Here is a 16,003-nt window from a genome sequence, read left to right as displayed (position 1 = left end):
ACGCCAAAGTGACTCCACAACAAAGCCACAATTATTTCTGTAAAAACGTCCGTGTGTGCTTGAGATATCCGCAGTAAGAATGCATCATGAAGGTGGAATAGGCATTTAGCTGTGGATCTGCATGTCTGTTTGAGTGCACGTCACGCTGATGAAATCTCATTGGCATGTAATCACACTGTCTGGTGTGGCTGTCATGATGTCTCATGGTTAAGACTGCAAATTTTTACACGTGTCAATGCTTAGCAGATTACCTTCTTTCAATGCATGCGAAGGAAAGACGTTCTGTGATTGATATCAGAGGTCATAATGCAGCTCCATAAACCTGCCAAGTTCTCCAAATGTAATATGAACTCTTAGCCTATTTTTTTTTTTTTTTTTAACACAAGTCAGTATTCATTTGTTGCACACCAAAAACAAGCCATATATCGTATGCTATTAATCACTAAAGTTCAGTCTCAGAACATGAAGACTTGTTTGATCCAGTTTCCTGACTGTTAAAAATGCAACGTTTGCACCATTTCAACACAAGCCAAACAGACGTATTTTGTTTTACAGCCATTTACACTATAAATTCATATTGAAATATAGTTTTAAACGGTCTTTATTTTGGGACAAAAGCTGAACGATTAGACAGTAACAGTATAACCGACTTGAAAAAGAAGTGATTTAAGTCAACGTCAGTTTACACCGATATTTTTTTTTTAATTCAGTGACCAGTTCATATTAGTCACTATTGGAAGTGAGAGAGGTACACTTGTGAAATGTTTTAAGCTCAATGTATCATGAAGTTTCACTTGGCTTCCAAGGAATTTCACGGTTGAGTTCAGGCTAGCCCATGACCTAGAAGCAGCCCCAGCCCAGGATTGGGAACCCCTGTTTTACATTACATTGGTGTCCACTGAAAGTTACATAGTCACTGAAAATGTTGTCATTTGTATGCACAACTATTAAGAAACACAGACATTTTAGTTGGGCTTTTTGACAAGAGTGCATACTCAACAACAGTGACAGCAAGACACATACACAGCCATGTTTATTAATTCTAATTACTTTGAGTGCCTCTTATTATTATAAAACACATTTGTCCAATCATTCGAAGCTTTTGTGCTTAAAACAATTCAAGGTTAAGAAAAAAACATCTGTGATAATGTTTTCATTTCTGTATGCCTTTTTGTTTTTCCTAGAAAGAAAACAGAATTAGTGGTTCAAATCAAGGACAGTTTTTCAACATTAAAAAGAGTGATGACAATGATTAACCAAACAACCTCCCATGCCTGGCCTCATGGAAAGCCCAGTAGGCTTTTTTTTGCTCTTGTGTCTTTATCGCTCTGAGGTGGCTGCTGAAGTTGCAAACCTTTCTCACCCTGGCCCTCCCCATAGCTTTATCTGTGGTTTGGCGTGTGAATACCTTCTCCCCTGGTGGTGGAAAGGATCGATGTGAAGAGGGGACGTGCTCTCATACCTTCCTTATCTCCCAGCTGTCTTCTCAGGACTCTGCAGAAGGGCAGTTTCACAACAGGATGATTCATCATGTTTGGGCTCATGCACCAGAGCCTTATTCAGTTCCCATAGATTAGGAGACTGGCCTGCTAATACCACTACCACCTAACCAAAATCGACAAAACCAACTCAAATTTCACTTCATTAGATGCATTATTTGATGACTGTTCACTCACTTTTTGGTATTTTTTTTTTGTCAAGATAGACTTCACACAGATTTGATTAACTGGATTGATCAGCAGATACTCTTGATTTTATGCAGATTCTGTGATCAGATCTAACTCGTAATTTGCAGATTGATCAATAGTGTTATTATCCTGTCCGCAAAACAAGCAGTGTTTTGAATGTTAACACTTTTAGTTGGCATATGCCACCATGGTCTAAATGGCATGTAGTAAAACAAAAATCATTTCCTTGTCCCGAAAAACATTGTTTGCACTCTGAGCGATAAATTATCGAGACAAAAAATAACAACATATACAATGAACACTGTTATGCTCCGGTGCTTTGTTTAATCCTATAAAATCACTAATGGGAATTCTCACTGGGCCCTATGTTTTCACTTTTATGTACACAATGGGGTTAGCCCAAATAGCACAGTTATCTGCATTAGACATAGTGGTCTCACTGGGATTCTGAACATACATGGAAGGAAATAACAATGATCTCTGATAATAGCACACTAAATGAGGCCTTGGTGAATAGAGGATAATTATAAATGGTCCTGAAATGTTCTTGTAATGTGTGTCACTGTGGCTGGATGCTGGCACCATCCCAAAAAGAATGTAAACATCCTACTGTCTGTCTCACCACCACTCTAATTTATCAAAGGCAACACAACTGCATATTCACAGCATGTAGCCACCGAGCAGGGTGTCTCCATTCAGAAAAAAAATTGTATTCTAACCACAATTAATGCCCATTGAGCAATAGGATTTGACTAGACCACCCAAACAAATTGTTTTTGTAGCATTGGGCCTACTTTCTTGACTCCCGCTGAGCAGCGGGGCACATCCATGCTTGTTTACTAAGTCCCAATTCTGGCTAATTTAGTCATTGGGCTCCAGTGCTCACTGATTTAACCAGCTTCTGCCATTGCTTGCGTAACACAGACTGCAGCGCTGCATGCCCACGGGTCTCTTCATTGGCGTGAGTCTGTAAACACGTTGGTGGATTAATTATGGTTGATGTGCCGCCGATTGCATCTGGCTACGGTGCTTGTCCTGCTGTCTTTTTCTTGAGTTACAATTGCAGTAGTTCCGTGTTCAGTCATTTATAAACGGATGTGACATATTTGAACAGCCTCCATTTGCAGAAAAGTTGCAGCTGCACATAGCATTTTCTAAAATGGCCACTTTGAGATCTATTTTTCTAAAGTTTAGCTTTTTTATTTATACACATACAACTGTCAAAAAAGTAAACTCAAGTCTCAAGATCGCCTTTGTTTTCTTGTGGACGGGAAAGAATGACCAGACTCGAGAGGATTGATTGATTGATTGATATCTTTATCTGTTTATACAGGATGAGGAGAACAGAAGTACAGATGAAAGAATAATACCCGTTTGGTTTCTGAACTCATGGTAAAATGTCCCCACTGATGGAAGATTTGCAGTTTCAGCAAATCTAAATAGTAGCTTCAGGACTCTATTATCCTACAACTGTGTGTGCTTTAGTGCTTAAAAAGAAAATATTTCCAGTTTTGGACATGTTTGGATAATCCTTTATACAAGATCTGTTTTCTTTGTTGTCTGTATCTCCATTTGTTATGCAAAGACTTCTGTTTTCTTTTCACATCACCTCCAGGTGAACTGTTATCCGCTTTCTGGTGCTGCCAGAGGCCTGTTTATTGTGGAGATTGGCAGAGACCGGGGCATGGTGTTCTTTGTTGGGAGGGGGGGGTGATTGGAGATGGTGTTGTGTGACTACTTGGCCTGGCTGACCTGCTGCCCTAGCTGCAGCCACATCAGCTTTCTGGGAGCTCAGGACCTCCTCCTACGATTAATCACTCAAAGATGACGTTCTCATCACTCATCGATTGCACACGATGCTTGACTGATGGTCCTAAGTTTGCAGATGGTAGTAACAGCCATTAGCATAACTTATGACAAAGATAGCGTGTTTTCTCCAGGGAGTAGCCTAAATAATACAACATGATAAATGAAATGCAAAGATTCCTCCGTCAGCGAAATGCCCTCGGGGCATACTTATCTCCTTATATTTAGTGAGCACTTAGTTACACCCTGATAGAGATGCACCTTTTATCTGTGCTGAAATACTATAAGTGCTGCGCTCTGGTTGCCGTGTAGTCAAGTCCTGGTGTTCAGGAAATATTAAGCAAATGCAACTCATTCCAAATTGTTTGAATTTGCATTGATTAGTCAAGACATCAGGTTCAAGATTATATTAACCAATGGCTCTTTAACATGTGTAGGGTTGCATGTTTGGATTTATATTAGCAAGTTGTCACAGTGAGAATAGTATGTGTACTATATTATAACAATAATATGTAGGAAACAAGGTCATGCTCTGGACTGTATTTTGAGGTAACGAAATAGTGACAAAAATTACTTTTGGTGTCGCCAACACTGCCTCCTCCTCCAATCTGTAGTGATGGATGAACTAATTGACGTGGAATGATTGAACCATTTATTTTTGTCCAAAATGTGGGTTCCATATTTAGAATGGTCAGATGATAATAGGAAGGTAAGAAGAAAGTCAAAGAACACCAGATTAAAAACAGACAGGAACAAAAGGGAAAGGTTAGCGTATGTGTGCCAGTGACAAAAAATGGCCAGTTATGCAAAAGCTAAGCTTCAGAGACTCTTCAACTGGATTTATGAGAAGGTGTGTATCTGCAAACTACAGAAGGACACATCTGCCACGTGTCTTGGTATCTCCCTAGTAGCCTATGAATCATTCATCTCTGTCCCCATGTATAAATCAAACTGCTGGCCGGCGCCTGCGGCAGTCATGTCTTAAGCTGGTTGATGGCAGCGCTTGATCTCTGGCATTGTATTGCAAGTGAAGGGAAGGAACTAACTTGAATGGCACATATATATCAGCATTTGAAACCATGTGGTGCCTTCTTGGCTGCCGTTGTGACCAGATTTGTGCCACTTGGCCGACACAAGACAAGCTTTTTTGGAATAGATGATTCTCCACCGGGGAACATCGTGATCATTTTATACAATGTGTATAAGCCATTGCAACCTCTAAAATATGATGTCACTGTTGCCATTAAAAATATAATTTAAAGAGACCATTATAACCACTTTATGGTAACACTTGCTGAGTGTCTAGTCAGAATAAATGAAGCCATTTCCTCCCAACAAATTCTGTAAATTTTGCAGAAGTCATTTTCAGGTTCAAGGTATCTCATGAAGTCTATTGATCTGACAAGTCTCAATACGCAAGTCTCGGAGTATTGAGCAAAACCACCCACTGAAGGTCATTCAACGTTTTTTTCCATTCAGTGTCATGCAACATATTCAATAGTTTGCTATCTTGAAAGGAATTAAATTGCTACATGACTGCAGTTAGGGCTAAACATTAGAAAATGCACTTTTTATCCAATAGTTATAGGAATATTTAATTTACTTTCATACTTTACCTGAGCAGGGTGACCCCAGCCTTCATAGCAGACTGCTTTTTTGTTGTTGGTCATGTTTAGCAGAAAATATCTGGTGTCCGTGTCACCTGTCATTTTATCTGCGCTACATTGTTCTTGGTTTCGCACAGCGGTGTACATTGCAAAAAAAAAAAATATATATATATATGATTTATGTCATTTGTGGAATTGAATTGCGCCTGCTAAATTACTCTATTTTGATTATAGTCCCCCCAGAATGTGTTTTCCTGTGCAACCACATCTGCACCTGCTTTTGCATGCACAAACTAGTGTATCAGGACTTAAGTAAACTGTTTTGTTATCACTTTTTTAGAAGAGGAGCATGTTAGGAAAGAACCCGCATTCTCCTTAGGATTGTTGATGTGCATGGAATTCATCAAGCGAAAGATTCCTCGCTAAAAAATAGTGTAGCAATTTTAATTATGAAGCTGTATGGAAGCTCAGGCTCACAGTGCAACTGCAAGGACAGGCACAAAAACAGAGCAGACTTTTCTGAAACATTTAGTTGAAAACAAATGTGTGATATTACACTCTGGTTCCCACTGTCCCATAGGATCTCCACTATAAATGTATTGCAGCTGCTTGTTTTCTTTTGTGTTTGACCTCTGCAGCCTCTCTCTTCTTCTCTTTCCATCTCCGAAAGGAAACAAGGGTGGCCTTTGACTTCAATCAGGGGACTTGGGAGATTGATATTGTGCAATCCTACACCGTATCTCTGTATATTTGAATCAGTTATTTATTCTCATGACGGCATTGCAAAAGACTACAATTGAACTATCCACCTTATTCTGTCACTGCGCATTGTGCACAGTGTGTCCGGTCTATATTGCCACAGGGCTTGTGAACTAGGCAAGAAAATATCAATTTAGTTCTTATCCACATTGGATTGCACACAACCTCCCCCAGACCCCTTGGTGCATCACAATTTCTGGGTCAGTTGTTTCGATTTTAGACAACTCAAAGCATTACCAGCCCCAATGTCAGAGCACATTTGTGTCCTGTGTCAGATCCATTGTGGTCCCTTTTGTAGGCTGATTTTGCAGTCTCTTTGGCCATTTTGTTTTGCACGCATGTGTCTGTGTGTGTTATGTATAATTGTCTCTTTGACTGTGTGTCTTCAACTGGTTGTGTGCGTGAGTGCAAACTTGATTGCCCGTACATTTGCTTGCAAGAGGCCTGTCAGCGTCAGTCTGAAGCGGCAAGTGTGTTAACTGGGCTTCAGCTCTATGAGTCTTATGCCACAATATCTGGATGCTGAGTTGCCTTGTCAGTTGACTCAGTGGTCAGTTTGGGTCCCACTGCCCCCAGCAATGCCGGATGGAGTGATGAGATCTGACAGATGGGGACAGTTCTTAGCAAGGCTCTCTACCCTACATCATAGTCTTACCAAGCAGTGCGAGGCAAACACGAGGACGCATCATATGAGGAGTTGAGAACTTGGCCACATGGTCACTCACTCATTCAGAAATGGTTGACGTCATAGTTTGAAATCCTTCATTGAGTTTTTCCTCAATATTTAAGCGACACATTATTTTATTCCAGTGATTCAGTGTATAGGAGCCATGCCGTGTTGTGGGGTGACTTCAGTCAGGATCGTGGGTCCATTCTTTCTTTGCGAGCTGCAAGATTAAATCTGACCAGTTATCATTGCTTAGGAGAATGTTAAAGATTTGGGTTTCACGTAAAATTAGACCCCTTCACATTTAGCTATTTCCGTGGCTGAAGGGCTGAATGCCCTATTTCCTAGTTTGGGCTTGATTAAAGGAGTTGACTGAAAACCAAAGACTTAGGAAGAATTTGCCGGGCAGGTACCAGAAAGTTTTGTATTCCACATCAGAAGAGTTACTGGTAAAAATAGTTTATTACTTGAAAAGTTGGTAGCAATTTCTGGTGGTGGTAATGGTGGGGGGTATTAATCTTAATCACAGACAACAGCCACTCACATTGTTATGTTCTACCAAAGATACAGAGCGCTTGAACTGCATGTAGACAGACCCAGAGCGTGATCATGGGTGGGAGCCACAAGTTACAGAAAGGCAGCTGCTGCTCTGAATTATGCATTTGTAATTTTTTTGTCATCAGCACTTCACATCGCACATTTAAAAAAACATATTTAGGGTGTGAGGGAATTGGCGGAAGAGATGTTTTCCAGCATGCCTTTTACTGAGTTATTACTGCATGCCTCTTGAATGTGTTGTTTATGAAAGTGCACATGTTAACACCTGCTTTTTAGGCTTTGTGCATTCGGATAATTACATGTGTGGTTACATCAGCTGGAGTGTCTGAAGCAGTGACAATTGCTTTCAAGACAAAGAGCAGTGTTGCGTAGAACTCTGATTTTATATTGGTAATCAAACATTTATAACGGCAACATTTTGGATCATATTTAAATCCCGAGTGAGAAACATCCAACCCTATGTCTACTTTCTATGTTGCTTGTTTTCTTCTTTGTGTTGCTGTCTATCCCAGCAGACTTTGGTGAGAAGCTAAACCACGAATTGGTTGTTAACTGATTGGAGGGCTTATATTGACAAAAAACAGGGGTGTAAGCCCGGATTCGAACAAATATGTTAACCAGCACAAGAGGTTTGTGGACAAATTCAAATTTTCCACTCGACATGAAATATGTTGCCTGTCAGTTAGGCACTACATCTACTATACTGGTTTCCATTCATGGAAATTAAATTGGTCTGACAGGCATGTATGGTACTCTCATCAAATTAACACATTATAGGCCTAAGGTTTGGCACAGAGTGACGAGCTATACTGCACATCCCAGAGGCATAAAGTGTAGACACAAAAACTGTCTTGGTTGGTTGCTCCCTGTGCCCCAATATTTCAGTGTACCATAGTGAATGGTTTATTAATTATGTGAGGTCCAAACTTTGTGGGAAAGGAATATAAATGCAGTAGTTTTGGACAGGCTTTTTGGTTGCTTAGTCATTGTCCTTATTTGACACCTCTTGCTGAAACTGACCTACTGTGGTGGCTTTTTGTCAACATGTAACTCATTGTCGAGCTTCTGAGTCCCTCATGGGGCAATCGACTGTAGGTCTGTCTGACAGGCCGCTTGCCTGCAAGTGAGGTTTCAGCCGAGAGAGAGGAGATCATGCTCCAGAGGAAAGCTGTCATCTTTTTGCCAGACCACGGGGAATAGCATTTTCTCCCTCCTCTAGCCTTCATTTCTTACCCTCACCCTGTATTTATCATTCACTGTATCTGTGGGTTCCCTTGGTGAAGATCTTCACTTTCTCAGTGTCTGCTTTTCTCAGCCTGGCTATGCAACATAAACAGGCAGGCATTGAGCTGATGAAACACCAAGCATCCCTTAGGACACGGACGTATCACTGCGTGAACCCCCTTTCTGCTTTCTGAAAAGACCGAGCAACAATCCTGGCACACCGGCTTAGGCTAACACCGAGCCAGTGAGTTAGACTGAGGTAAAATACGCTCCCTGCGTCCTTCCTGTGGGGGAGATGAGCATTTATACCTTTGGGATGATACCCACCACTCCACCTTATCCCCTCTTCCTAGGCACTTCATTATCACCTGCACAGTGCTCCTGCAGTGTGTGCTCTGTAGACAGTTCTCTAAGGAGAGTCACAGGAACCCACGTTAAGAAGCACAGTAGACTGGAGGTGAATGTCAGGAAAAAATGAATGTGGAAAAAGGAGGTGTGGGAAATGGCAGAGGGATGAAGACAAAAAGAGCAGAGAACAGATGTCTGCCACAGTGGGTGGCGTGAAAGCTAAACTGTTTGTGTTATGGCTTCTCATTTTTGACTGCAAATTAATGTTTTTTTTTCCACAAGCACGAGTTTCAGGTCATCAACATACACACAAAGTTCGCTAATATCTTTGTAGGCTGACAGCAACTATTATTTTGTAGTGAATGAAAATAATACTGACCAACTTTGGTTGTAAAACTGCATCTCAGCATTTTCCTCCGTACAATGAATGATAATTGTGTGATACTATTTACGAAGAACATGTCAAACTCAGGGTCCACGGGTCGCATCTGGCCCGTGAAACCATTTGATTAACAGTGTGGAACTTGCCTGCACAGCTAGCGTGTAATGACAGTAAACATATGGTGTCTTTGCTATTCTCAGAGACATTTACTTTATATTTAACACAAATACACATGAGGTACCATAATGTTGATAGAGACCAGCAGGTCATTATATCAGTGTTCCAGACTCGAAGTAACGTGTGATTTGAGTTTTGGCCCTATGAGTGATTTAATGTGATACCCCTAATGAGAATATTGTTCAAGATAATCTTCAGGATTCTAAATATTCCTTTTAGCCCGGGAATCATTACTTCTTTGTTCAACCGTTATTATTGCCTCATTAAAGAGAAGCCACTTTCAACAGATTGGTCAACATTTTTTGTCCATAACCCCCAATTGTGACAGCAAAGCAGCACTTTGTGTATTTGGTTTGCATATGTCTAGAAATCGTTTATCCTACTGATGAAATGCTATTTGAGCCCACTGAAACTTGGCATGCTTCTGTGAGGCTCACCTTAGCATATACTGAACAGTACATAGTTAGCAGTTAATGAGCATTCTCGGGGGTTGGGGGGAGATTTGTGGTATCATTTTGTTAGTATTGACTGTTATCTCGCCTTTTTGAAGCAGCTTTTCTAAGCCTTGATAGACACAGCTTGCCAATCAGTTTGTTAGGGTCTTTCTACAATGTGCAGAGAAAATGACCCAGTTCATCAAACTGTGAGAGAGACAGAGCATATCTCATGTGGCCCTGGTACTAGCCTTGATGAAACCGCAATCAGCTCAGCACCATTGGGAGCTATTGTGTTTACCGTTGGTGGGTGGATGGAGCTGCTGCAATCTGAGTAAGATTCAAGCTTTTGAAGCTAACTGGGCAAAGACGACCACACACCACATTCACCTGGAATTGCAAAAAAGACACCATCCCTATCCTTTGGCCTCCAGTAAGGATGGAGTGATCAAGAACATACTGACTTCCTCCCACTCAATGCAGTATGGGAGGGGTGTAAATGAAGTGGCACACAGCTCTAGTTTTGAGTCCTATTGTTAGCTGTGTATGTGTGTTTTGACCTAAAGGTCACAGTGCGGATGATTTAAGTGGATACCGAGGAAAACACTTGACCTTTTTGCAATTTTGTCCGATAACCATTTGTTCACCTTCAAAGTTGTTTACTTCCCTTGCCAATACTCCATGGAATACCTTTTTCCACAGTAGCTCTCTCTTAGAGGATGTGTTCTGTTTGACAAAAGCACACAAATAAAATCTTAAATTCAGGTAAAGCCTTTACCTAAAAGCTCTTAAAAAACATGCCCGGGTAGGTGAAAAACATGCTAATAACATGGGTTGGACCGAATAAGATGTGAAAAACAACTACTTTTTTAATTATCTTTTCAACATGTGAGACTATAATTTCACTGAGCGTGTGAAATATTGCTCACTTCCTGGATCTCGCTTGAAATGTCAAGCCTTTTAATGAAGTTCCTAATGTGAGTTACTGTATTTGAAGTTTGTCTCCTCTGAGAGGCTTTTGAGTGAGGTTGTATGCTTTCACATGAATCAAGCAATTTTCTGAAGGTTGTCTTTTTTGTATTTGTTTCTGTTTTAGTTCAACTCCTCATGCTGTATTATGCTCTCTTGTAGGCACAGCTGTTAATTTTCTTTTTCATTTATTGAACCTAAATTATATGTGAATGGGGCAATTTGAATGGTGTCTTTCTGTGCTTGTGTGTATGACCATTCAAAGTGTGTGCATGGGCATTTAGCACCAACACCTAAATTGGCTCTGGATGTAGCTCATAAGCATTAGCAGTCAATGACAAATCTGGTTTAAGAAAGAATGAAAGACAGAGTGACTCATTTTTTTAGGTTATTTTACAATTGGGCTTGAAAACATGGCTTGTTAATTTCCCCTTGTGCCTACTTAGGTGAATTGCTCTTGATGTGGACATTGCCTTTGATCACTCACAAAGCATGTCGCAGTGAGGTCTGCATAGGCACCAAACAGATGGCCATTAAATCATGCATTTTATTTTACTGGAGCCTTTTACAGTCCTGCAAGATCTGTGTGCCTTTATTGCTGCCATTTAGGATGGCTACTGCTCATACGAGAAACACGCAGAAGCCTTTTTTATGCCAAGACCCTAATTAAAAAAATACTTACTCATTCCCTTGCCTCATTCAACACAATAATGTATTTTATTGTATTTTCCACGGTATAAATGAAAAGGTGTACTGTATGAAATGCAGTGTAACATCATTCAAGAAAATCTCGTTCCAATGCCACTGAGTCTTATCAAGCCGCCTTTATTGATGTACAATAATGGTATATTGTGCTTTTTGAATGAACTATGCTTAAAATCTTTTCAATCTTGTTGTCAATGAGCATGATGGGGACAGAAATACCTAATTATTTTTCCATGATTGAGCAGATTAGGAAATCCACCCTAATGATGCATTTCATCTGGTTGGCTTTTAAAATGCTTGCCCCAACCTTTGCCAGCTACCTTTATTGGGCCAGAACTGTATTTTTTTATCTTTTTTATTTGTTTGCCAGAACAGAAATAGGTGAATAACGTTGACTATCCAATTTAGCTACGGCAGGCAGAACTCGGCTTCTGCCATGATGCTGTATATCTTGCTTATCAAGAACTGTCAAAGCATATACACATTTTTTATTTATTTACATCACTGAGGGCATCTGGTGTCTAAAACGGCTGGATGGGTGGATGTCATTGCCCGTGACTTGGTGCCTTCTTAAATGTCATTTATTTTTTGAAAATGTGTAACTAGTCATTTGTTGCTAGCTCATAGCCATCTGTTTATATTCTGCTTCTTGCATAATGTGCGCTGTAGTTTAAATATGCATTCATTTGCATCGTGATTATTTTGTTACTTTGCAAATAGAGAAGTCTCGGGCAAAATCACTCACAAACGCTTACATCAAAGCACATGTTATCTTTTTGTAGCTGTTGTTGAACCATGTGTTTTTGCTCCTCTGTGGGATATCATTTATTATTGTCTTTCACTAGATGTGGGACAAAAGCTGCACATTATATTGGCGTGAAGGATGAAGTTCCTGACATGGCAATTTGTTGTCTGTTCTTCTGGGTGGCTGGTGACAATAGGCAGTTTGGGCCCCAGTGTGGAAGCGGTTTGGCTTCTTGCCCTCAGGGGTCAGTGGAGGATCTCAAACATCACTTGTGATGCGTGCTAATCTGGCCTCCTTGGCAAACAACAACCTTTTTCCTCAACCTTCAGCAGGGTAACACCATTAATAGAGGCAGAATTTTGGTCTGTCAAAAATGACACAAAAAGCCACAGAGAAAGACACGTGTACAAAAAAATAAGCGTTAAATATACAGTATAAATGGCAGTTGTTATAGTTTGATTTATCAATGACACAGTGGCTTATTGAATTGATTTTACATTCAAATCTGGTTAGCAATTTATACTGCATATTCCCCCGTTAATATTTTTTTACAGTCTCTAGCTGTATAGTTTTGACCATTTTATTGGTGGTTACATGAGTTGATTTACATCAAGACACAGAGGTTTGGCAAATGAACTTTAATCGAATGTGTCTCTTTGTCCTTTTTATTGTAATTATTTTGGCCAGGCTTTGTCCTAGATAATATTCACAAAAAGGTCTTCACCTAAAAAAAAAAAATCTTAAAGTATCACAATATAATTGTCATGCAGCTCATATCAAAGTTGATTAAAGAATTTAAATGGTCTAGTTAACCCTTAACACTGGCAAGACCTACCTGTGTGATAATACCATTACTTCGCAGTAATTCTTACAGGCGGCAGTTCAAATTGATCCCCTCTCAGCCATCCGGAAGTTTTAGTGCTGCTATGTGTGTGCTCAAAGCCCAGTTTAATAAAGCTAGCCAGTCACGAGCCATTAAAGCAGAAGCGAACAATAAATACACACAGCAGCCCCCCCCCCCCCCCACCCTTTCAAACGTTGCCGTATATACACACCCGCATGGCGAACGGGCTCTATGAGCCTAGCTTAAGAATTTTATATATAGTCCCAGCCTTTAGGAGTCCTTGATCACCTCCCTTGAGAAACCAAATAACAATACTATTAAATCTTTTATTAATTGACATAAGCATGGTTTCCTGCAGCACAATGTTTAGAGGAATGTGTTGTGATAAAGCTTCCATAAAGGCAGCCTGATCTTAAGAGGCCTGGCCAATGGAGATATAGTTTATCTTCAGCCGGTTGGGATATGAAATCTAATCACGAGTGCCGGCTGAGAAAGTGCAGCAGCAGATGAGCCACTAAAGCGCACCATCATACTTAAATTCAACAAATAGCAAGGGATCTCTCGCTGCGGGATTGAGACTGTCGATAAGAGCGCCTCCGACAAGAACTCTGTCATTTTGTTCAGTGAGAGCAAATCGAAATTTGAAAGACCAGAAAAAGCATGAAACGAATGAGGCAAAATAAAAAGGTAATAGAACGAAAATGTGGAAAAATACCCAGCATAGAAACACTTACACTTCACACAATAGCCAGAATACATCACATGCCTTTTGTTTTTTTGTTTTGGTGCATTGAAATAAACAGATACCCAAATTATTGCCTCAAGTATTTGTCCAACCATTTATTGTACTATTTAAATCAACTTGTTTTGGTCCATTGAAATAAACAGATACCCAAAATAATGCCTCAACTATTTATCCGATCATTTATTGTACTATTTGAATCAATGCTCTCATCATCTGCCACATTTGGTGTTTCAGTGGAATTACCATTATATCTATAGTGGATTGCGGTTATAATCGTTATATCTCACTAGCATGTTTTTAGTATGTCTCTAAAATTAAATAGCCACATGTATTCACTAGTGGGTCCATGACTTCAGATTTTTTTAATTCCCAAGTCAAAACAAATGTGATGTAGTGGACGTCAACTGATCCCTTGATGACATCATTGGTATATTTTTACTGCAGTATTAATATAATCATAAAACAGTAGAGGCAATGTTTTCCAGTATTCTATATTTACCATCTTACACAGAATCTGCATGGTGGAAATTTCCAGTGTTTACAAATAACTGCAGACCTCTTCATGTATGGCAGAATAATTCCCTGCTCTCCTTCTGCTTTAAATGTATGTGCCAAAAATTCATTCTAAATGCTCCATGGAGCTAGTCTTTTTTTTCCCCTCAACAATATACTGGTACTCCCACTCGTTTAAGTGCCACGACTAGGAGTCGCCGCTTCAAAGGTTCAACCGCATTCTTGTTTTCTTCCTAAGGATGGAGGATTCACTCATGCTCAAGAATGACACAACAAGCCTTTCTTTCTATTTTCAGACTTCATTTTTCACAGTTTCAATAATTCTGTTGCTAAAGACCTGGCAGAACCGCAAACCTTTCTCATGAAAATCATCCTGGACTGTAGCGTTAAAACATTTGATATGAAACTGATTTTCTTTAAGTTTTGTTTCTGTCCTGCATAATACCATATGGCTATTATTTTTGTAGTAGTAACGAGCAAGGATTTGAAGTGAACCGCTTTCATAACATGCAATGCGATCAAACATGAATGGCTAACGACAGCGGTTCTCAACTTTGTACTTGTTAAAAAGTTGGAAAGTAGACTGCAGCGATGTTATATAATAAGCTCAGTAGTCATTCTATGAAAGGACAATCGTTTTGACAGGACTTTCAGAAGGATCAGGAAGATCATGGCGAGACAAAATTTGGGAGAGTTACTCAATGACAGAATAGCTTCTTTGTAGTTGTGTTGAGCAAGCACCATTATTAACAAGGTGAGAAGTCCAACAGTAATTGTTCTGCCATGATAAACTTGTTAGAATGTTGTCACAGTAGGCTAAGCTGCACCTTCCTTACATTCCTCCACTACACCACTCTTGCACATAACCTCCAGGCTCATCATGAACTAATGACCTAAGAATTTTGGTGCTATGCCATCCATTTGCCAACAGGGAGATTGTTTTTCAGCCCTTGAAATTTTAGCCTGTAAGATCAATGTTGCAGCTGGCCAGAGATTTCAGCTCAGGGCATGGAAGGCCAGAAGGGGCTGAGGTCAGTGTCTTCTTCCAGGCTCCCTGAGGTGTGTTTAGGAAAAGCTAGAATCTTGTGGGTCACTTTTTATGCTGACAGCTGAGGGTGAGAAGACATTTAGGCTGAATTTCCCTGCTTTTATTACTTATAGTGTCTGTCATTTAAAGTACTTTGGAGACACAATGGGCAGTTCTGGAATGGTTTTTTTTTTTTTTTTTTTACTTAAAAAAAAAAAAAAAAAGTCCGGCACTATTCTGGCAAAATGTTTGTAGGATTTAACATAAAAATGACTGCAGTTAGTCTAAAAATATTATTATTATTATTTAACACACTGACATATTTGTTGTTCCAAAAGATACTGTAGCAGCATCAAACAAGTAACCCAAATTTAATTTTTTGATAAGTTTAACTTTTTTGTTTTTTTAAATTGTCATACATGGGATTGATCAAAAATGTTGGCCACAGTCCAAATTGTATGACATGAATTTCATATTTGGGAATTCCCTTACCCTAGGACACTTTGTAGGATGTTCCACTAATTTAATAAAAGCGCTATTTAGCGCTAAATTGCCAAACAGTTGTTTCCCATTGCATGTCCCATGTGTTTTCCCCCAACGCCTCTCATTAACTAATCCAAAAGATTTTGAAAAATCTGTTTATGCTTAAATGGCCCCTTCAGTCCCAGCCCCCTCATGCACACTTACCCACTTGCACAGTTGTTTCGTCTTTTACAAATCCCTACTAAAGCAGGGTGATTTCACGCTTTAAGCTTAGTAATGGCATTATGCAAAATGCCATTACCGTGGAAAGGACACTCCAATG

At 39.8% G+C, this 16,003-nt stretch overlaps 1 protein-coding gene across 6 annotated transcripts in view; it reads left to right on the top strand.

The window, feature by feature from the left end:
* macrod2 (mono-ADP ribosylhydrolase 2) overlaps positions 1-16,003 on the top strand; it is a 274,895-nt gene that overhangs the window by 62,941 nt on the left and 195,951 nt on the right. The window lies entirely within an intron of this gene.

This window comes from Syngnathus acus, chromosome 15, assembly GCF_901709675.1.
Source record: "Syngnathus acus chromosome 15, fSynAcu1.2, whole genome shotgun sequence".
Taxonomy (NCBI): domain Eukaryota; kingdom Metazoa; phylum Chordata; class Actinopteri; order Syngnathiformes; family Syngnathidae; genus Syngnathus; species Syngnathus acus.
Note: the sequence above shows the minus strand (reverse complement) of the source record. Positions and strands in the feature narration are given on the sequence as shown.